Genomic DNA, 22384 nt, shown 5'->3' with positions numbered 1-22384 from the left:
GGAGAACATTGAAACACAAATGATCAAGCCGTAAGTTTCTCCTACTGATGCTATAGTCAAGCTCAAGTTTGATGCTGAACTTCCAGGCAAAGCCAAAAGGAGAGACAGAGTCATTTACATAGTTGTTATTGATAGAAAAGAGGAAGTGCAAGCCATCTGTCAAGAAAATTTTGTGGCCCTTGGCTGGTGAGGTTCTCACACAGCTTTACAAACCAGACCGCTCTCCAATGCCTTAACATGCCCTCTGCTTTCCCGGCACTTTTGTCTAGGACAGTGCGTCCTCCATGCATACAAGCACATAGCTATCCATCAGAATCCTGCCCAAATACCACAGCCCAGCTTCAGTAGTTTGGCACCCACGAAAATGTCTCTTTTCTCCCTGATCAGACATTCTTCCTTCATTTATTTCCTGGCCTTGTTTTCACTTCTTTCACGGCACTCATCACATTCTTTTCTATGTGATCATTCAATGTGTATATATCTTATCTTACCGAGGTGGGATAGCCTCGTGGTTGGGGTGACAGCCCGGGAAGCAGTCTACCTGGGGTCCACTTTTGCCACTCGCTACGCTGCGTGACCTTAGGCGAGTCACTTAATCACTGTAAGCTTCAGTTTTCTCATCTGTAAAACGGGAATTATAAGAGCATCATCCTTGCTCTCTCAGCACACGGTTCCTGCCACTTGGTGAAATCATATCACTGCCAGCACCTTCAGAGTCGTCATCTCTTCTCCGAGCATGGAGCTGACCCATGCAGTCACCACTCGTCACACAAGGAACAGGGGCCCCTCTGAGGTTTGGCTCTTTAAATTGAAATCGATTATAATTACATAAAGTGGAAGTCAACCCTCAGAGGCACTAGCCTCCCTTCAAGTGCCCCATGTGGTAGTGGCTGCCATGTCGGACAGCTCAGGTAGAGAGCATTTCCATTATCATGAAAGTTCTACTGGACATGGCAAGTCTAGAGCAAGGATCAGCAATTTTTTTTCTGTAAAGGACTAAAGCGTAATTATTGTAGACCTTGCAGCCATGTGGACTCTGTGGCAACTATGCAACTGCACCAACATAGCATGAGAGCAGCTCTAGACTCTGCCGAAATGAATGGGCATGGCTGTGTTCCAATAAAACTTTGCTCATGGACACTTAAAGCTGAATCTCCTGTGATTTTCACACATCACAAAATGTAATGCTTTTGAGTTTTTCCCAACCACTTAAAAACATAAAAATCATTCCTAGCTCGTGAGCTCTACAAAAACAGTTGGTGGGCCACGGTTTGCTGACCCCGGCTCTAGAGTAAAAGGTCCTTCTGGACAAATCTCCCATTTTATTCATAGCTCTACATCCTGGAATACCTATGACTAAGTGCCTACTATGTAACAGACGTCTGTTGTATGTTGGATGTCGTGCATAATTTACAGCCTCTGTATTGTAAGAGCTCACAGACTATACTTAGCAGAATAATGGCTCCCCAAAATATCCCCATCCTACTCGCCAGAACCTGTGAGCTGTTATATTCCATGGCAGAAAGGAATTAAGTTTGCTGATCAGATGACCTTGGGATGAGGAGATGATCCTGGATTATTGGGGTGGTCCCAATGTAATCACAAGGGTCCTTAAATGTGATGTGGAAGAGGGAGGCAGAAGAGCCAGTGTCAGAGTGATGCCATGTGAGAAAGACTTGAGCAGCCATGGCTGGCTTTAAAGATGACAGGGAGCCACAAGTCAAGGGACATAGGAAGCTTCTACACAATGTAAACAGCAAGACAGCAAAGGCTTCTGGAACTTCCAGAAAGGAATGCAGCCCTGCCAACACGTGGGTTTTAGCCTAGCAAGGCCCATTTTGGACCTCCAGAACTCCACACAATAAATTTGTGTTCTTTTCAGGCACTATGGCAATTTGTTACAGCAGCAAGAGGAAACAAATACATAGTTATCTATTGCCACCTAACACATTAACCCAACACTCAAAGCAACAGTCATTGTATCTCATGGTTTTGTGGATCAGGAGCTTTGGCAGAACTCAACCGGGTGATTCTTTTGCAGCACATGGCATTGACTGAGGTCCCTGCATGGTAGACAACTGACAGATGGGCTGGTCTGAAGGATTCCAATGGCTTCCCTCACATGTCTTCTGCCGTGGTGGGGAGGACTGAAAGACTGGACCTCTCTGGGGCTGTTGACTGGAGCACTAAGAGTTTGGAAGTCCCAAGATGCCCGACTACTTCCATGATGGCCCAGAGCTCCCAGCGAGAGTGTCCTCGGGGACCCAGAAAGCTGCATAGCTTTTCATGACCTAACCTGGAAGTCCCAGAACATCATTCCTGCCATATTCTTTTGGTCAAACAAACGACTTCAGGCAGCCCAGATCCAAAGGACAGGACGCTGAACCTGATCTCTCATTGGAAAGAGGGTCAAAGCTCCTCAGCCATCTTTAATCTGCTACAACGAGGACGAGGGAGACAGTAAAGGGCTTTTTTTTTTTTTTTTTTTTTTTTTGACTGTGTGGAGTTGTTTTCAACTTTTTAATATGGAAAAATACCAAAAAGAAAATTAAAATCACCCACAATCCCACCACTCAGAAACTATCACGTAACACTGTAAGAATTTCCCTTTCAATACTTTTGATGCTCCCTCTTTTCAGATTCACGGTGTATTTTTGTCCCTTTCCACTGACGGGCTTTAAATAGGAAATAGACATTATTAAATTTGCATGTTGAAACACTGCTTTGGCATCAGTGTGGAGCCTTGTTTAGCAGGGAGATCAGTTGGACAGCTATTGCTATAATGGAGGCAGGGGCCCCTCCAAGGTTTGGGCTGAAGAAGAGCAGGGAGTCGGGAGGGGAGGGCTCAGCTATTTCAAGAGCTCCCCTCAACCCCACTTAGTTTTTTTGATACAGACAGTTTAACTTTTAAACATATTATACAAAGTGCTTTGCAAATACAACTTTAAGACAAGCCCAATCCAGAAACAGGCTGGAAAAAGAGCCATCTGAAAGTTTATTTCTCACTTACACATACTGTGTACCCACCAGGTGACCTGAAATTTTGTTCTACATTGTCTTCACAGCAGACCTCCAGTTTAAAAGTGACATCTCTTTAGCACATTGTGAGAGAAGGAAAGAAATGTTGGAGAAGCACATGCTGTCTCTTCAACATGTCAGTTCCTCTCGCATTTCAGTGGTCAAAGCAGATCACAGGCCAACGAGGTTATATACGGGCAAAGAAGACCGGCCGTGGCCTACAAGCCCCTAAGATCTGGCCGCCGCCACCTCTGACCTCAGGGCTCTGCTCTCCCACTCACACATTCCTCCAACCACACGGCTCTCCTGCTGTCCAAGCAAGCCCCTGGCCACCTCCGCTCAGGGTGGCTGTTCCCCCTACCTGAAACCTCCCCAGACAGCCTCAGGGTCTGCTGCCTCCCCTGTCAGGTCTGAGCTTAGCTGCCACCTGACTGTCTAACCTTCTGCCCACCTCCATAGTACCTACCATGTTCCCACTTACACCACATTTATCACCATCAGCATATATTTATTTTACTAGTTTGTTTATTCTCTCTCTTTCTCTCTCTCTCTCTCTCTCTCTCTCTCTCTCTCTCTCTCTCTCTCTCTCACACACACACACACGTAAACTTCATGAGTACAAGGTTTTTGTTTTGTTCACTGTTGTGCCTCCAATACCTACAATAGTGCCTGGTGTAGAAAACATGTCAGTGACGAATGAGGGAATACTAGAAAGATTTCTAGCCAGAAGGAAGTCATACAATGTTGACTTAGAGTACAACTACAGAGCATGGTATCAGCCTAAATAAATATGGAATAACTAATTCGGTAGCCTGCACTTGAAAACTCCAGAATGTACAAGCGTACCTGGAGGTACAGTTTATTTCCCAGCAGTTGACTTATAGGTAGTTCGAGTTGTCCATGTTTTTCTGATTTTTATTAATAAAACAGTATTTTGAGCTCTCACTATGTGCCTGGCACTTATAGCGTGTGCAGAATGTCTTGTGAAACCCACACAACATCAGCTCTGGGGGTAACTACCATTACCACTCGGGGGTGACTGAGGTGTGTTAGATGAGTGATTTCTGCCAGGTAACCCAGCTCGTCAGCAATGGAACCAGATTTCAAACTCGAGTTTGGTTCTGGAGCAAGAGTACAGCCCCCACGTCCCTGCTTTCTAGAATGTGCGTAGTTTATTTTCATAATATGAAGAGGAAGGGAGAAAGCTTATTTAAAAGAAGAAGAAAGAAAAGGAGAAGTGGAAGAAACGGAGGAGGGGGTAGGGGAGAAGGAGAGAAGGAAAGAGGAAGGAAAATAGGAATCTCCTCCAAGAGCTGGTGCCTCCTGACACTCTAGCAGACTTCATTCAGCCCAGTGAGTTTCACAGAACAATCCCCTGGAAAGCCACTTATGCTTTCAAGACTTCATAATCACACAGGCATTAAAAAAATCTCCCGGTGTTCTCTCTGCCTAGTCCAGACATCAGTCTGACTAATGTGAAATTGATTGCAAAGTTGGGTCGTTCCTGAGAGAATCCTTTCTTTCATTTTGATCAATCGACACCTCACTGAAATACTAGGTAAACCTGGTATGGACCCTAGGACTTCATCACGGAGTTTAAAGTATGTTTCTTTAGAACCAATGGAATGAACACTTTTTTTTTTTTTTTAATGAAGACTATGTAGCGCTTCAGCCTTTGCAAGAATGTTTGGAATGTTTCTTCCCGTATTCACCACAACCCCTCCTCTCTAAAAGCTGTGGCTGCAAAAAAAAAAAAAAAAAAAAAAGTCTCTACGTCTAAGCATTATCACCATTTTGCAAACACAGGGAGTTTAGAAGGTCCTGTTTCCAGAGTAAAAGAACAAAGGGTCAAAATAACAAGTGGGTACTAAAAGAGAAATATTTTTAGAGGCTTAACTCACTAGAAGTAACAGATGCCTTCTCCTTTTTACTTTGCCCTCTCTCTTTTACAAAGCAAACCTACTGCTGTGTTATCACAATACAATCCAAGGATTTGGAGTAAATCCGAGGTCTAAGATAATATCCTTGTACAGCAACAGCTGGTTTTAGAGGTCACTCGACATTCAACCCTTTGTGGAAGTGAAGTCAATTGCAGTTTCCCAGGCTCCATCTCTGCTGAGCTTAATTCTAGACCAATAGGACTGTGCACAAACTAATGCTCTTTTCAGGATTTTTCCAAGACGTTTGGTGGGTAAACCCATCTAATTAGCAGAAAGGCAGCCTACAGTCTGCCCTTGAATTCAGCAAAGTTCAGGTTGTTCTTTGAGTCCTGGGTGAAACAGATACATCTGTGAGGTCTTTATATGTTCTTAGGTATTACACTAGACTGCTCATTTGTTAGTGCTTTGCTATTATGGTAGAAAATAAATTTATTTTAAAGGGAAGGGAGCAAATAGACCTTGGCCTTGAAAAAGGAAAATGAACAACGTGCAGTGAATTGTCGCGTTGATTTCCATGGCGAATACAGGGGCATTGCCTCACTTTGGGGGGCCCCCCGGTCTGAAACTTCACCTAGGCTCTGCTTGCTTTCTGCATCATGGCAGAGGACACTATTGTTTTATCAGTCCTTTCTGGCTACGCTGGATGATCTTTCAAAACTGACCCAAAGGGCGCTTCCTCAATCTGATAAAGGGCCTCTGTGAAAAACCTATAGCTGGTACATGGTAAGTGCTCAATGAAGACCAGCCATCATTATTTTTGTACAGAAGCTTTAAACTGTATATAATAAAAACAGTCTGCCTCTTTCTTTATGGCTGCATCCTGCTAACTGCCACTCATCTTTCACAATTAGGCCCAGACGCCTCCTCCATGAAGCCATCTCTATTCCCCCAGCAGCCTGTGCCTCACCTATTGCAGCAAACACAGGACCTGCTACTCTGCCGTGAACCATTTCCTAGTCTCTGGCTCTCCCCACTCAATCATACACTGTTTGAAGGTAGAGTAGTTTTTTCCATTTTGTACCTCAGCACCCAGAGCATTGTCTAGCATGTGCTTAGCTCCCAATACACCTCAATTTCCATTCTCTTCATCTTCATGGCTCAGCTTAAGTTCCACCCCATCTAAGATGTTTTCCTTGTGGACTCAACCTTCCACTGGTACCCACCCCCACACCCGGCTTTATTGAGATATGATTGACAAATAAAATACTGCGTATATTTAAGGTGTACAATATGGTATTCTGATATAAGTGTATCTTACGTAATGATTACCACAGTCAAGCTAATTAACATACCCATGACTGCACGTAGTTACCATTTGTGTGCACGCGAGCACCTGCGTCTGTTTGTGTGTGTGTGGTGCCATTGGGTTTTATGCATCCCAGTCCCCTTTGTATCACCAGTACCTAGCACAGAGTAGGTGCCTAAGTAATAGCACATGAATAAATGAATGGATGGATGGATGAGTAACTATCAGGATGGGGGACTATGATAAAGAGGAAAATTTCTGGCTATCATCATCTGGAAAATTTGGGTTAAATATAATAATGTTTTTAATGCATAACTAAGTTTTCAAGGAGGAAAAGGAAACCTCAGGAGCCAAAAACATGGCACAGGCAAACCTCGCAGATAAAAAGCACAAACGAAAAGCACGGGGAAAACCAGACTTGCAGGAGGGTGAGTGGATTCTGTAACCGGGTAGGAAGAGACATGTCTATTAGACGTGGTAAATGACAGGCTTAGATTTTACTGCCTACACAGACATAGGACATGAAGCCTTGGAACCTACATGAGGCAGGGAGCTCAAACTAAGACCCCACATAAAACCGAGTCTTTGATGCTCTACCGCCACAGTAAATGGGTGGAAAATATCCAGCAGCTCAAGACAAAGAAGCTTTTCTTCATCTTCTGACTCCTGGGTAAAATAGAAACTCTCTCTAAAGAAACTGAAACCTTTAGCCTGTATTGCAAATGGGTTTCGGCTTCAAATGTATAGTAGCTGGGTTGTTGGGAAACTTTGAACTTTTAACGTTAAAAAAAGTCTCAGGACAATGATATCTCTGGGATAAATTGGTGCAGCAACTGTGGAAAAGAGAATGGAGATTCCTCAAAAACTTGAAAATAGAACTATCATATGATCCAGCAATTCCACTTCTGGGTATATATCTGAAGAAAAGGAAATCACTAACTCAAAAGGATACCTGCATCTCTGTGTTCACTGCAACATTCTTTACAATAGGCAAGATATGGAAGCAACCTAAGTGTCCATCCATGGATGAATGGATAAATCAAATGTGAAATTATTCTGCCAAAAAAAAGAGAAGGAAATCCTGTCATTTGTGACAACACATATGAAACTTTAGGCCATTATGCTAAGTGAAATAAGTCAGACAGAGAAAGACAAAAACCACAATTACCACATTTCGATCTCACTTATACGTGGAATCCTAAAAGAAAGGAAGGAAGGAAGGAAGGAAGGAAGGAAGGAAGGAAGGAAGGAAGGAAGGAAGGAAGGAAAGAAAGAAAGAAAGATTAACTCATAAATACAGAGAACATATTGGTGGTTGCCAAGACAGAGGGCAGGGGTTGGGCAAAATGGGTGAAGGGGGTCAAAAGTTATAAAATAATAAGTCCTGGGGATGCAATATACAGCACGGCAACTATAATTAATAACACTGCAATGCATATTTGAAAGTTGCTAAGAAAGGAGATCTTAAACGTTTGCATCACACACACACACACACACAAATGTAACTACGTGTAGTGTTGGATGATAAATAAACTTATTGTGGTGATCATTTTGCAATATAAACAAATAACACATCATTATGTTGTACACCTGACACTAATATAACATTATACATCAATTATATCTCAGAAAAAAAAAAGAGGTATACCTAAAATGACATTGAAAAGTTGAAAGCGAAATAATGGGAAAATAATATATTAGGGAAATACCTGCCAAAAGAAAAGTATAGCTATATTAATATAGGAAATAAAAACAGTATTTAAGATAACACAGTATTAGGAATAAAGAGATATTACATAATGATAAAAGAGCAATCTCCTGGGAAGATGTGAAAATCCTGTACTTGTATATATCAACCCACATAGCCTGAAAATATTTGGAGAAGTGTGACAAAGATATGAATAAATAAACATAACAAGAGGCATGGCAGATCCACATGGGGAAAGGAGAAACACCACTGAAGGACTCAAAAGATGTGAACAAATGGAAAGACATATCATGATTTTTTTGGGACATCACAACAGCACTGATCTCCCTTACATAAATTTATACATTTAATTAATAAAGAATACAAAGTTTTATATTTTGTTTTATGCTTCATCTGATTTGTTTTGCAAAAGCAAACAAACTAATTCTAAGGCTCATGTGGAAAAATGTATAGTTGAGAATAGTCTAGGAAATAACGAGGGGGGACTGCCCCTCCGGGTATTAACCTATTACAAAGCATGGCACATGAATACACACACAAACCAGGGGTTCAGTGTAGAGAATACCGACACAGACTCAAACACATAATAGAAGTTTTACTTACGATGCAGATGGCATTGCAAACAGATAAGGGGAAAATGAATTATTCAGTAAATGATACTGAGACAATTGGCGCGTCATCCAGAAAAAAAATAAGATGCTCCTACCTTTGATCTATCATATAAATTTTTTCTTCAGATACACTCGAGAATAATATAGGTGTAAGAATATTCATTAGAAACACTACAAATATCCATTAACACGGAGTGATTAAATAATATGTATAATACATAGTTATATAATAATATATAACATATAATGATATAGAATATATAAAAACATAATATATATATATATATATGTATATATTTCTCACAATGGAAAATTCAGCCATTCAAAAGATGAGCCAACCCTAAATGTTCTAATATGGTGAGATTTTTTTCATTGAACATCTCCAAAGGATTAAAAACAAGGTAGGGAACTGAGAACAGTCTACATGGTTGTGGTAATATCTGTGTTAAAAAAGAAGAAAAGGAGAGAGGCAGACAGATAGACAGCCAATTTCTGGAAAGACTCACAAGACACTGGTAAGGGTGGCTGCCCCCCCAGGGAGGGAAGCTGGGTGGCCCCAGACCAGAGGCGGGGTAAAGACTTACTTTCCTATATGCCTTCGGTACTTTTAAATTTTGAACTCGTACATAGACTATCTATTCCAAAAAATATCTCTTATAATTAAGAAAGTGAAACATGGAGACTTCTACTTCCCCCAATATGACAGACTAGATATCCTGAAATCCTTCTGGCTACAGATACCTGGTAATGCTAAATAGAATGTGACAACAACAATTCACAACCATAGGGAGTGATTTTTAACCTACTATCCCCTAGTATTTGTTCAATAAAACAACCCAAAACATTAGCAAGAAAATACAAGGTTTGAACAGTGTAATTTAGAAACATGATGTGATGGCTGTATGGAGACAGCTCTGCCCCCAACAATTAGTGTACCCACATTGTTTATAAACACTATAGGATACTTACCAGCACCGACCAGGCCACATACACACACACACATATGCTCTAGGCTACAAGGGCTGCATCAAAATCAAGCAACTCAAAACACTCAACCTCACACCAGCACGTTCTCTGCAAAATACGAAATCAACTTTAAAATTAGCAACAATAACAACATCATAGAAATAAATCCACTTTAGATTTTATAATTTTTAAAGATACTCGCAAATGTTTTATTTAAGCAAATAGGAAAACTCCTCTGTTTTAACTGTGGGTGTTCTTTGGTTTTTCTTTGATAAGCTGATTGAGAAACCTCGATGGGGAGCTGGGAGAGGCCGCACCTGACATCCTGCTCTGCTGACCATTCATCATGGGACCGGAGGCAGCCCTGCCTGCCTGCTGCCAGCCTTCTCACTATGTGTGTATCAGGCAGCCGGGGATCAGGCAGGCAGGCCCCTGGGGCACTGCTGTCCAAGTCACCCAGCCCTCCACTCCTCCAGCTCACAGCGAGTCCAACGCAGGAAATAACCTTCTGTCAGCATCCTCTTCATTAGTTAGGAAGCACACCTCATCTCTTTAAAAACAACCACAAAAATGACAGCTGATTCCCTACCTTTCCAAAAACAGCCCAGTGGAAAAAAATTTGTGGATATGACTTAATGCTCCAAATTTGGAAATTTTCCAGGCTTACCGTGTTTCGGCTGAATTGAAGATGCTAAGCTGTATATAACTATGTATAATATAAACACAGAAATATATTTAATGGTTTTAGAAAGATTAGCAACAATCAAAACATTACCATTGAGCAACTGAATACTGAGATTGTAAGGCAACATGCATTTCTTTCTTGAAGAGTTCCTTTTCTTGTTAACAAGTTTTTAAATTGAACGACTTATACATGCTCATGTTCAAAAGGCCAGATAGTGGGCAAATTATAACAAATAAAGAGGAAGCTCCCTCCCACCCTATTCCCCCTAATCTCTAAGCCTTTGGGAATGAGAAGAAACCTGGAAATCACTGCTTCCAGTTTCTCTCCATCTTTCCAGAAATCAACAATGCATACCCAAGGGAGACAGGGCAATTGATTGGTAGATTGACAGATCAGCAGCTGCATCAATAGTTCTACCTCTTCATACCAATCGGTTCTGTGTAAATCTGAATTTAAGTTTAAAGGCTAATTTGTACAGTGACATTTTTGTTTCTTCTGATGTCTCCTGTAACTTGTTTCATACAAGAAACTAAAATTTGTATCCTCAGAATAATCCTTAAAATTAAAAATTATTTACAACCTGACATTCACCAAGAGCAGCTGACACTTTTAATTACACATATTAAAAACAAAGTTACTGAAAGTATAAAATTTAAGGATCTCATAAATGAATTTGTTGAAGTGAACCAGAAAAACCTAATGCTCAATCATCACATTAACAAATTATTGTGTTATCTAGATTATGACCCCCCAACCCACAAAATGTTTTTTGCAGTTTGTAAGTTTATGCTAATACCCAGGTAGCTCTCTTATCCCATTGTATTTTGTAGGAATAAAGTATTTTTTAAAGAAGAAAGCTTTACATGTCAGTGCCTGTAACAGCACTTTTTTCAGCTTTTTGAACAAGAGGCCCTGTGTTTCTATTTTTACCTGCCAATTATGTTGCTGACCCCGGTTGGTAGCTTTGTTGTGCTGTAAAGACTCATAGGCTCCGCCCAGTGTGCCTGAGCAGAGAAAGCAGAAAAGTTCTTGGGTGTTCTGCCTGTGTCCCCAAAAATGTGGGAGGGAAAGATGTGAACATGGAGTCTAGTGCCTGCTTCTTACCAACAGGGTGAGGGGAGAGGGTAGCAGTGGGAAAGTCTCTACTCCAGCCATGGCAAGGTGAGGTGAGCTCCCTGAGGTGTAATGGAGGCTGGACGAGTTATCAAGACTGGAGCCATCTTGAAGGCCCCACCGGCCACCTGCCAAAGCAACAGAAGAAAGAGGCACTGGCTGGGCACTGGGGGAAGAAGCTGAGGACCTGAGCCAAAGGAGGTCACCCAAATCAGGAACGAGGCCATGCAGAAGGTCCCATGAGAGGCATCTGAAGAACCACAAATGGGACCCAGGAGAACAACAGCATTTTGGAGACATTTGGAGAGCTAACGGGAGGGAGTAAGGCAAGAGAGAACGTACAAGGGTGTCACTGAAGACTCTTCCCTCTCTCCTGCTAATCCCCTCTCCTGGCCCCAACTCAGGAGAAGGAGATAGACTGGGAAGGAGGAGATAGGGAAAGAGGGGAAAATGGAAAGAAAGAGGCGCTCGGTGGTTTGGAATTGGCTTTGAGAGGAATATATTCTACTCTCTGGAAGGACTAGAAAACTTAGGGGGTTTACCCATACCATAATTTCTGTAATTATAATTACAGAAAAATTAAGCACTCTCCTGTTTGTCCCTCCACTGAGTTCATGTAAGAAAGCAGTTAACACGTGCACATTCATACACGTTTTTACTAGAAATAAACCTTATTTTTTCATGTAACAACATATCTCAGAGATGGTCCTATGTCAGTACCAACAGAGCTGTCTTATTCTTGTCATGCGTGTGGTACATCTACAAATGTACCACAATTAACGTAACCTGTCTTCTATTGATGGAGATTTTGCTCTCCTTCAGTCTTTTGCTGTAGGTGTATTACTTTTCAAATCAGAAAAGAAAAAATGCATTGACTCTTTTTTTAGGACATATCACTGAGAGGAAAAAAATACTGCATTTCTTTTTTGATTCCCTGATTTATTTGTGCAAAGCAACAAGGTTACTTTGTACAGTGGACTCTTCATTGTTTCTAGTTTCCTAGCCCCCCACCATGTTGTGAGTCTCTAGCATTTGATGGCAAAAGACACATGTCTTTGGAGTAACAGAGACTTGAGCAAGGCAGTCGCCACTCTATCACAGATTAACTTGGTGACTTTGGATATATTGTTTAAGTTTTCTGAGCTTCCATTTCTTTGTCTATCAAATGAGGCTAATAATTCTTACCCGAGAATGCTGTTAGAAAGAGTACAGATAATCTTTGAAGAATGCACAGCATATAACATGTGCTCAGTAAAGGCGTGTGCTTTTATTGTTGATGTTTTTGTTTGTGTGGGGATGTGTCTGAGTGCAACAAATTATACCCTTTTGGTTTGCTTTCCTGTCACTCAACACTCACTATGCACCTTGGCCACCACCTTTGGCAGTGATATTGTCTTGAGGAATAAAAAAAGTATTTTAATATTGAGTGAAGCAAAGGCTGTTGAAAAAGAAGACAGTGTTTAAAGGTGATGTAGTTCAAAGGCAAAGAAAAGTATTCCTCTCCATGAGTATCGATCGTTTGTCCTCCAAGTGTGCTTCAAGGATGCCTGGGGCTACCCAAGAATCTCTTGGGGCATCTGTGAAGACAGAACTATTTTCAAAATAAAACTAAGATGTTATTTGCCTTTTTCATTCCTCTTCTCTCACAGGTGCACAGTGGGGTTTTCTAGAGGCTGCATGATGCAAGATATCACCACAGGCTGAATATGGAAGCAGTTATGAGAATCCAGCTGTCTTCTATTAAGCTAGATGTTAAAGAGATTTGAAAAAATGTAAAACAGTGCCTCTCCTTGAGACTCACTAATACTGTATAGTTAATTGACATTTGGTGATAATACCAATCAAATTTGGACATCATTTTTCAAGAGAGGCAAAAAAAAAAAAAATGACACTTGTGATTAGTTAATGGAAAGTTAATTTTTGTATGATTTTTGAATGACTGATTCTGTAAGTCAGATAGTTGGCAGACATTTCATGAGCCCCTATTATGTGGTCAAGCACTGCTTTAGATGCTAGAGAAGCATTTAGACCCATGAGACCCTGCCCTCATGGAGCTTACCTTCTAGATAGAGGAAACACATAAACAAATTAACAAATGAGGTAGTTTCAGGTTATGATAATTGCTTTGAAGGAAGTATATATTTGTAGACTATTGTAGTAAGAATCCTTGGGGGTGGAATAATTGGGCTATGTGGTCATGGGAAATTATACACCCAGGTCAAGAGGACCTGAGAATCTATACTATGTTCATGGATTGGAAGAAAAGAAGAATGGAAAATAACAGCCTGCCACGCAAACAGCCAACACATAAAATGGTGCAAAATAAGTGATTCCTGTCCTTGGTGGGAGATAAATCTCTTCTTAAAAAACAACTCTCCCACAATTCCCTGGGACTTGCTGAAGCAGAATTCTTTTAAGAGCTCAGGAGAAAGAGATCCCATCAGGAATGCGGGCTGAAGTGTTGATGTGTTCTGGGATGAAAGTCAGAGGCAGAGCATTCCAGAGAGTGAGGTCAGACATGGGTCATCTGTAGATAGAGGCTGACTTAAATGCCCACTTGTGGAACATATCCCTGGGGAGAAAGCAGACAGAGAAGAACTGAGGGCCTAGGAAATAGCCACTTTCAATATTTTAAGATAGGCCTTGTCCACTTGCTATCTTTCCAAAAGTCTCTTACAGAGCCTCTGGAACCAAACATCCATAAAAAATTAAAAACCTACCAAAGGACATTTCTGACCTCAGAGAAATAATGAAAAGTCTCCATCACGCCCACCTCAGATATACAGCAGTGAACACGTTTGTGGTTTTTTGTTTTTTTTAAACATGCTGGCTTTTTATTCTTCACACCTATTTGCAATCAATAAGGAAAATAGGAGATCGTGTAGATAATAGGAACCAATATAAACTGGTGCATTCAGGTTTAGCCAATGAGAGCGTTTGCCACTTCGCATTTCCATTTATAACAGAGATTCTCACTCACCAGCAATGTGTGACTGACTTAGAGCTGCAGCAGCAGGCTCAGCGCACCAGCGGCCTCCATTCTGATAGCGTTCCTAAAATTAAAGGAAGACTCAGAACATCAAACCCGGACCTTTCATTCCAGTTCTTCACCAACTGACACATTTTCCATTACCTCTGACCTCCTCTCGTGGCGTCAACTATTACCTCCTCACCAAGGATTCTGGATCTTTCTCTCTCATCCCACATACCTACCCTATGCCCAAGACAGGGTATCAACTGCCACATTAATGTAAGATTGGAGAAAACAAAAACGATCATTTCAATAAGACAAGAAAAAGTATTGGGAAAAGGAAGGAAGGAAGGAAGGAAGGAAGGAAGGAAGGAAGGAACAAACTTTGCTGTTGTCACAACGGACACTGCAGTCCTGGCAGTAACAAGGCACCATCTTCAAGGGCCTTCAGCGGCAGGAACAAACATGCATGTGGTGATACCCAATGAGGCAGGTCCCTGCACAGGTGAGGCATTTCCAGGGACTTCCAGTAATTACTGGGGAAGGCTTTGAAGGGAGCTGAATGTCCTATAGAAGTTAGAGGCAAGAGCTAGTGAAATGTGGGTAGCCGATGACACAACCTCATTTCCACCAGGAAGCCACTGAGGCGTGAGGAAACCCAAGTTACACTGGCAGCCGCTCTCCACACTGACCTCACTTCCGTGTCTAGTCGGTCAATGAGTCCTATGGCTCCTACGTCCATCCCCCAGTGGCTCCCTAGGTCAGGTCTAACCATCTCTAACCTGGACTGAGGACCTGCCACCCACCTGGTCTCATTCTCTCCTTCCCCACCCCTCCTCTACAGCCTCAACGTCCGGTACCACATGAGCTTTCTGAGATGCAAGTCTGTGTCTGTGGTTCACCACTGCGTACACACTCACACAACTCACGTGTACTGAGGAAGTGGACACTGTCGAGCCTAGAACCGATCTGGTCTTTCTCCGGACATCTGCGTATTGCCTGAGAAAGCCCAGGGAGGCCGGGGGCAGGAGGGAAGGGTATGAAGCCCGCATCAAGCCAAGAGGGCCCACAGCACAAATGTTTAGCCAAAAATGTTAACATCAGGAGGGCCCTGACAGAGAAGAGGCAGCTTATAAAAAGAATACACACTTCCGACTTTTAAAATATCTGATAATGCAGTCCTTACCACTTTCGTGCATCACACACTGTGTTCCAATTAGTACACGTGTTCAGCAGGGCGGCAGTGGCTTACCTGTAAGCGCTCGGAATTTTACAGTAGGAGGTAATCATTTTGTCCAGCTTGTCTTCAACTTTGTTCTAGGAAACGCTGCAGGCTGGTAACACCTGCAGGTGAAGACCGTGAGGTCACCCAGTCAGCATTAGTTTTTACTCACTGCAGCAAGGGAGTGTGTCTATTAAATGAACCATGGTAAGTGGCTGTGGGAGGGGGCTTTTTGTAGTGTGTGGGTTTGTGTAAGTGATTCTAAGGTGGGAAAGGTAGGAGAAACGAGAATCAAGTCAGGGTTGGATCTGGTCATGCAGCGGTCGGTTTAACAATTGGAATGGATGGAGTCTGGGCAAGGCATTGATAAGAAAGAATTAGTCACACAGTTAGTCATTTCGAAGCTGCAATGTGGCCTTGGGAACAGCACTGTTTTCTGTGGGCCTTCCACTGGCCTTGTTTACAACTGACTGTCGGGAACATAACTGTTCTGCTGATCAGGCTGATTTTTCCCTTTCTCACGCCCCATGAGAAGTTAGTGGGTGTTCCTGGAAGAAAGACATCTACATAAGCCTGGAAAGGACTTGCTAAACAGTGTTAAGTAAACGCAATGCTGGGCTTTCTGGAGCTTTTAACAGGCTCAAGTGAATGGTGACTCTCCCAAGACACATTCAATTCATTTTCAACACAGACGTCTGAGTGATTCTGTTCAAAGACAAGTGACAATGTCACTCCACCCCCACGGTTACCACTGCGACCTCTTTTCCTGTTTATCTGGCCCCCTCCACTCTCTACTCCAGCCAGCCTGGCTTCCTCCATGTTCCATGAGGTTTGTGTGCCTTCTGCCCAGAATGCTTTTCCCCCGTGTGACTGCATAAACTGTTCCCTTCTTTCCTTCAGGTTTTTGTTCAGATGAAACCTTCCAGCCAGGCCTTCCCTGCACACTCTATATAAAAATATAATCTACCCCTTCCACAATATTTCCGAACACTTGTTTACCACTTTATTTTTCTGCTTAGCACTCCTTGCCCTCTAAGACACTTTACGTTTTATTTTTCTTGATTATGGTCTCTCTGCCCACAGGAGTTTTTATTTGTTTTGTCCCGTGGTGCATTCCTAGTACCTGGAAACATGGCTGGCGCGTAACAGGCACCTGATAGAAAATTGTCAAATGAATAAATACGTAAACCCCTCCCCAACGTCTCCTCCAGCAGAGGAAGTAGTGAGGAGGGCTTCTAGGTTTTCCGTGTATAGACAGTAAAGAGGTTTGGGGGGAACACTTGTGGAGCCTCGGGGGCTCTTCGTCCAGGGTTTAAGACCAGCTCTAATCTTCTCACTCAAGCCGGTCTTTCCTTCAAGGTCCATCCCCCAGCCTGGAACTATATACCGCGGGTCACTAGATGGCACTATTCACCAGGAATCCTGGGATGCTCGGCCCTCTCCTGGGCAGCCTAAGGCCTTTGCAATCACCTTCTTCCCAGAGGTGAAGGATTCTGAAGAATGGATACCACTCCCAACATCATTTCTCCAGACTAAGAAGAAACTGAGTCGTACAGCACCACTTACCCACTAGCCACCCCCGCCCATAAGCGTAGGTTAACCCTTTGCTTGGGAGCAAAAGATGTTTTCAAATATTTCAAGTAATATCTCTGACAGACGTAAGCAAAGCCTTAGTCCCCTTTGAAAAGCTGCAGGACTCCATACCCTCCCCCTTGCACTTGGCCTGTGGCCCTCTTGGCACAATGCTGCCTCTTTCTCTCCACCCCTTGCCTCTCTGTTCCTGTATAGGATGAAATACAGGTTAAGAGGCCAATTCTATTTCTAGACATGAACCACAGAAGTCTGAGAGGCAGCGAGGAATGATGACCTGGGAGCCTGGTGGAGGGGACTGAGTGCGAACTACATTGCTCCATAACGACTGCCCTACAACCTCCAGCAACTTACCCAACATCTCTGATTTGTTTACGCAGCTGCGTGACGGGGATAAAAATCTGCCAAACAGGACAGATGTAGGGAGCATTACATGAGAAGATGTATGAAGCTTCAAGCCAAGATTTCTGTAAAACTCTGTTTTTCAGACATCACCTATAGTTTTACTCTAAAACTTGTCAGGCTGATTGGCTGACCTACTGAACCCCTGTCTGTAATCTCAGCTGGTCTGAAGAGGTTCCAGAGAACAAAAACTCCATGATTGAACCTCTCTACCTGGTCTTAAATAACAGACCCTTAGTTCAAGGTATGTCTGCAAATGCACACATCAAAAGCTACTGTGTCATAGATATCAGCCTGACCAGCAAGTGTTTAGGGAGAACTTGTGATTTGCCTTGGGGTTTTAGGAATTATTCTGAAAGCAAAAATAAGAAAGATGGGGGGAGAGAATGAGACAAAGACACCAGTTCACGCTTCAGTGAAATATCATTGCTTCTTACTTTTGACAGGAAATGTACAAGTCAAGGGATATTGGAATGGTTGTTGATCTTTGCTCTCTGCCCTCCCTCCCTTTTAAATCAATAAAACCAGAAATAATGGTTCCATTTGGGGATGAAAGGCACGTAACAGAGACTGTTCCTTTACTGCAGCCATGCTCTTCCCACACAGAGTGTACTTATGCTGAGACACAAAAAAGCTCCAATGTGCCTGCCTGCTCAGCCATACCTCTGCTGGGGACTTACTGTTTGCCAATCCTTGAGGATCAGCCCCTTTCCCAGGAATCACCCCACAGTCCAACCCCTCCCCTCCTACTCTAACACTGTGGGGCTGACTCCTTGAGCTTTCTTCCCTCCCCCTGACCCCCAAGGCTTACCTAGTCTGTATTGTCCCCAGGCACTTCCTCCCAAAGTACCACCACACACTTGCCTAGGTTCTGAGTTGTTGAAACACATCAGGAAAGAAACAGGAGATTATTTCCTGTGACCTGATTTTATAAAAATAGAACAGATTTTATAAAAAGAAGAGAGGGACAGGAGTGGCATGTGCTTACCTAGTAGTTACTCTAATTATAGACAGTTGGATGTTATGGGCAACCATATTGGGTGACAGGATGGTTGCCTCAGACAGGATGTCTCATTTCCAACTTCCCCTGTGAATGTTCTGTGCGTGCCCTAATCAACATTTTTAAATTACAACCCGATTGTCACACAAATAGGAAGTCTCCCCATTAGCTGAACTGTGGCCTGCAATTCTGTATTACCGAGGATGTTTGACTCCCAGAGCCAAGACTTTGCTGACTGTTTCCCTAGGAAGAATGGACATTTTGTCGGGGAAAACATGCACACTTAGGAATTTCAACTAGAAGAAGAAAAGCCAAAATCTTGTTCCCATTGTGGTAAAGTGTTTGTGTCGCCCCCCCCCCCCCCCCCCCCCCCGCCCAGTATCTTTTGCTTCTGTTATTTGGCAGTGAAATGTCTGTTCCAAGAATGTGGAAAGATTAGGATGCCATAAGCCCAACATTCAAATTAGGTCTCGACTCCCACGGAACCTAGAACTAAAACTAGGACTTAAAAAAGAAAAATCAGCCTGACATTAAATGAATTCAGCACCTCTGAATTTATTTATAACCATTTCGTTGGCTTTTTATAGGAATGGACATCTGGGATTTTTTTTTTTAATTTTTTTTTTTGAGGGTGGAACCTTTCAAAGAGGCTGCTTACACCTCTAAAAGAGGTCATAAACTGGCCCTTCACAAACCAAATCCAGCCAGCTGATGTATTTAGTTTGGCCCACGTGGTGTTTTTTTTAAAATAAGAATTAGTTGTCAACATTTCAAATTTTTACTTAGAAATATGTTTATAAAAAATATAGATGTATATACATATACATTTATTTTATATGTACAGAAATATGTATTTCTGTATTGTCTTGGGGAAAATATAAAACCAGATGAGGCAGCCCTGAGATGTTATTTCCACATGGGTGGTGGTGCATGGTGGACCACGAACCCAGTAGGAAATATACAAGGGGCATCATTCACAGGAAGGGTGGGGCTGAGAGGACGACCGGTTTCCTTCCATATCTACCTCTCTAGGCCTGAACCTTCAATCCAATGAGCATTCAGTTGTGCTACCACAACATGTCCAAAACTAAATGCATCTTCCTAAATAGCTGCCAGATGTCTGTTTTCTGAAAACAACACAATGAGCTGCCCCTTTCCTAACCATGGAATCTGCTTTAACTCTTCCCTCATCTTCCCTGCCACACCCCCTTCCCCATCAGTCACCATCCCCTGTGGTTTACGCTCTTGAAACGCCACTGAGTACTAACATAAGTAACCAGCCACATGAGCACTTAAAATATGACTAGTATGAATTGAGATATGCTGTAAGTGAGTAAGACACACGGGATTTTACATACTTATGCACAACCAAATAATATACTGACTGATTAATAATTTTACATTGATTACCCATTAAAATGATATTTGACAGATTGGGTTAAATTTTTAAATATTAAAATTAACTTGCCCATTTCTTTTTACCCTTTTAAACGTGACTTCTGGAAAATTTAAAATGGCATACGGGGTTCCTATCAGTGGCTCACATTATCTTTCTATTAAACAGTACTGCCTCAAAATATCTCTTGAAATATCTCTTGGTGTAATGTGGTAGAGATGCTAATTATGGCTACCATGGCAATCATATCACAATATATAAATGTACCAAATCAACATGTTGTACACTTTAAATTTACACAATGTTATATTGCAAATATATTTCAATTTAAGAAAATCTTTTGAGTTTGTCCTAACCTATCCGGCCCTGCTGCCATCCAATAGCCTGGTCTCTTACACTCCTTCACTCCTAGAATTTCACATTAGTCTAGGCTTTTTCCTGCTTTTAATCTGCTCCGCACACACCCTGGCTGAGTTTATCTGCCTGAAACATTGCTTTTATCATGAAACAGTCCTGCTCAAAAACTAACACCAGCTCTCTAATCCATAAAGTCCAAACTCTTGGTAATAACAGCTTCCACTTTAAAAACCGCTTGGGTACTTTATGTAATTCTCCCAGCAATCTAGCACCTAGCATGCCAGACTCCTGGTTTTCTGAATAGAATAGAAAGGACTGAAGCATATGCCTCCACTGGTTGTGGGGAGGGGAAGAAGCTTTGATCTGAGAAGTTACAAAGAAGATGCAGTTAAGGGGTTGCCGGTTGGTTAGAGCAGGAGTTCAATTCCTGCATGGGATGGTGGGCTGCGCCCACTGCAACTAAGATTGAAAACGGTGGCTGGACTTGGAGCTGAGCTGCGCCCTCCACAACTAGATTGAAGGACAATGACTTGGAGCTAATGGGCCCTGGAGAAACACACTGCTCCCCAATATTCCCCAATAAATCTTTTTTAAAAAAGAAAGATTTCCTTTTAAAAAAACATAGAGCGCTATATTATTTAAAAAAAAAAAGAAAAAAAAAAGATGCAGTTAAAGCATCCCAATAGCAGCTCTTTTCATTTATGATGGTTAATACAACACCTCACAATTGACTAAAGAGCAATCAACATCTGTGGATCTATTCTTACATCAGTTGAGAGAAAGAATGACAGTGTTGAGAGAAGAAACTGTTATGTTTGCATTTTAGAAAACCAAAGCCAGAAATCCAACCATAAAAGCTTAAGTGAAATAGTGGTCTTCTCGCATCCACTCTATGTCCAAGTTTTATATTTATACAGAGGGTGCCAAAAAAATTTTTTTAAGAAAGGAAAACTATATTAAAATTTTAATACTCAATATATACAGTTAACAAAAGATGAATACATGTCACGTTTGACTTCTGCAATGACAAAGTGGTTACCATCAGGGTTCAGACACTTCTGAATATGGCGAACTACTGCTTGAGCATAGATAACATCTCTTAAAATGTGTATCCATTTTTTGGGCACCCTTGAGATAGATAGATATATATATATATATATATATATATATATATATATATATATATATATTACAAAATAGGTAAATTTGAACTATGCCGATTTGAAGTGCTGTAATATAACAATAATTAAAATACCATTCATCTCAAAATTTGAAAAGCATACGTTAAAAATTCATCAGGAATTAAAAATACAAAACGAATATAGCTAATGATTCATCAACTGTGCTGGTAATTCTGCATGGCAACATGTATTTAGCTTGGGAAGAGAGGCCCTTTGTCGACTCTAATTATGTGTTTTGAATTGTGCTGTACTCAGGACTTTATCCCTTTCATAATATACACCATCCTATACACGTTTCCTTTCCTTTTTTTGTTTTTTAAGCTACAGATCAGATAGGTGTTTTCAAATACTGTCTGGCAGAGTCGTTTGGTTCATGGATCTTGACATCAGGCAAGCCCACATCCTACCGTTTGTGTTACTTTTGGACAGACTGTTTAGCAGTTCCGTGCTTCAGTGCCACTTCTTTAAATTGGATGTAATTATACTTTTCCTCACAAAGTGGAATTCAACTAGATATATATACATAGTTAATACAACACTTGGCATGTATGTGGTAATTCTCAACGGCAGTGCAATGGGGCAGATAACTTACCTGTCTGGCCATACTTAGCACCCTCGTTTTAGAAACGTTTCTCAAAGCAGCTTGAAGACTACAAAAGGGTGGGTGGGGCTTTGGCGTCTAAAGCTGTCCACTAAACTCTGTAAGTTTGACACACGAAGAGTTACACATGACGAGGGGTTGGGAGTGGTCGGAACCAGCTGACCCCTTTGCTGCGGCGGCCGCGACGCAGATGCCGGACTAGAGCCAGCAGGTCCGGCCCCAGCTGCACTAGCTCTTCCTTTCTCCCGGCTCGCCAGCAGCTCTGGCAAAGAAAACACCACCACGTGGCCTGCAGCCTCTTTATCACGCGCCTTCGCCCAATGGCGAGCCGCGTCACGGAGTTGGGGGCGGGTCGTCAGCAGGACGGTTCCGCCCAC

The 22384-nt window shown here is 42.1% G+C and overlaps 1 long non-coding RNA gene across 2 annotated transcripts; it reads right to left on the bottom strand.

The window, feature by feature from the left end:
* Positions 1-9692: 9692 nt before the first annotated feature.
* LOC109447994 (uncharacterized) lies at positions 9693-22266 on the bottom strand. 2 transcript variants are annotated; one of them, XR_012492198.2, is made up of 5 exons: positions 21999-22266; positions 15511-15602; positions 14268-14340; positions 11279-13859; positions 9693-11178 (listed from the first exon to the last, which is right to left on the bottom strand). It is a non-coding gene; the product is annotated as an uncharacterized LOC109447994 (long non-coding RNA). The 2 variants fall into 2 exon arrangements; XR_016022979.1 differs by having other exon boundaries at positions 9693-11415.
* Positions 22267-22384: the final 118 nt, after the last annotated feature.

Source organism: Rhinolophus sinicus, chromosome 12, assembly GCF_057876585.1.
Source record: "Rhinolophus sinicus isolate RSI-liver-muscle chromosome 12, RSI-T2T, whole genome shotgun sequence".
NCBI classification, from domain to species: domain Eukaryota; kingdom Metazoa; phylum Chordata; class Mammalia; order Chiroptera; family Rhinolophidae; genus Rhinolophus; species Rhinolophus sinicus.
This window is presented reverse-complemented; position numbering and strand designations above follow the sequence as displayed.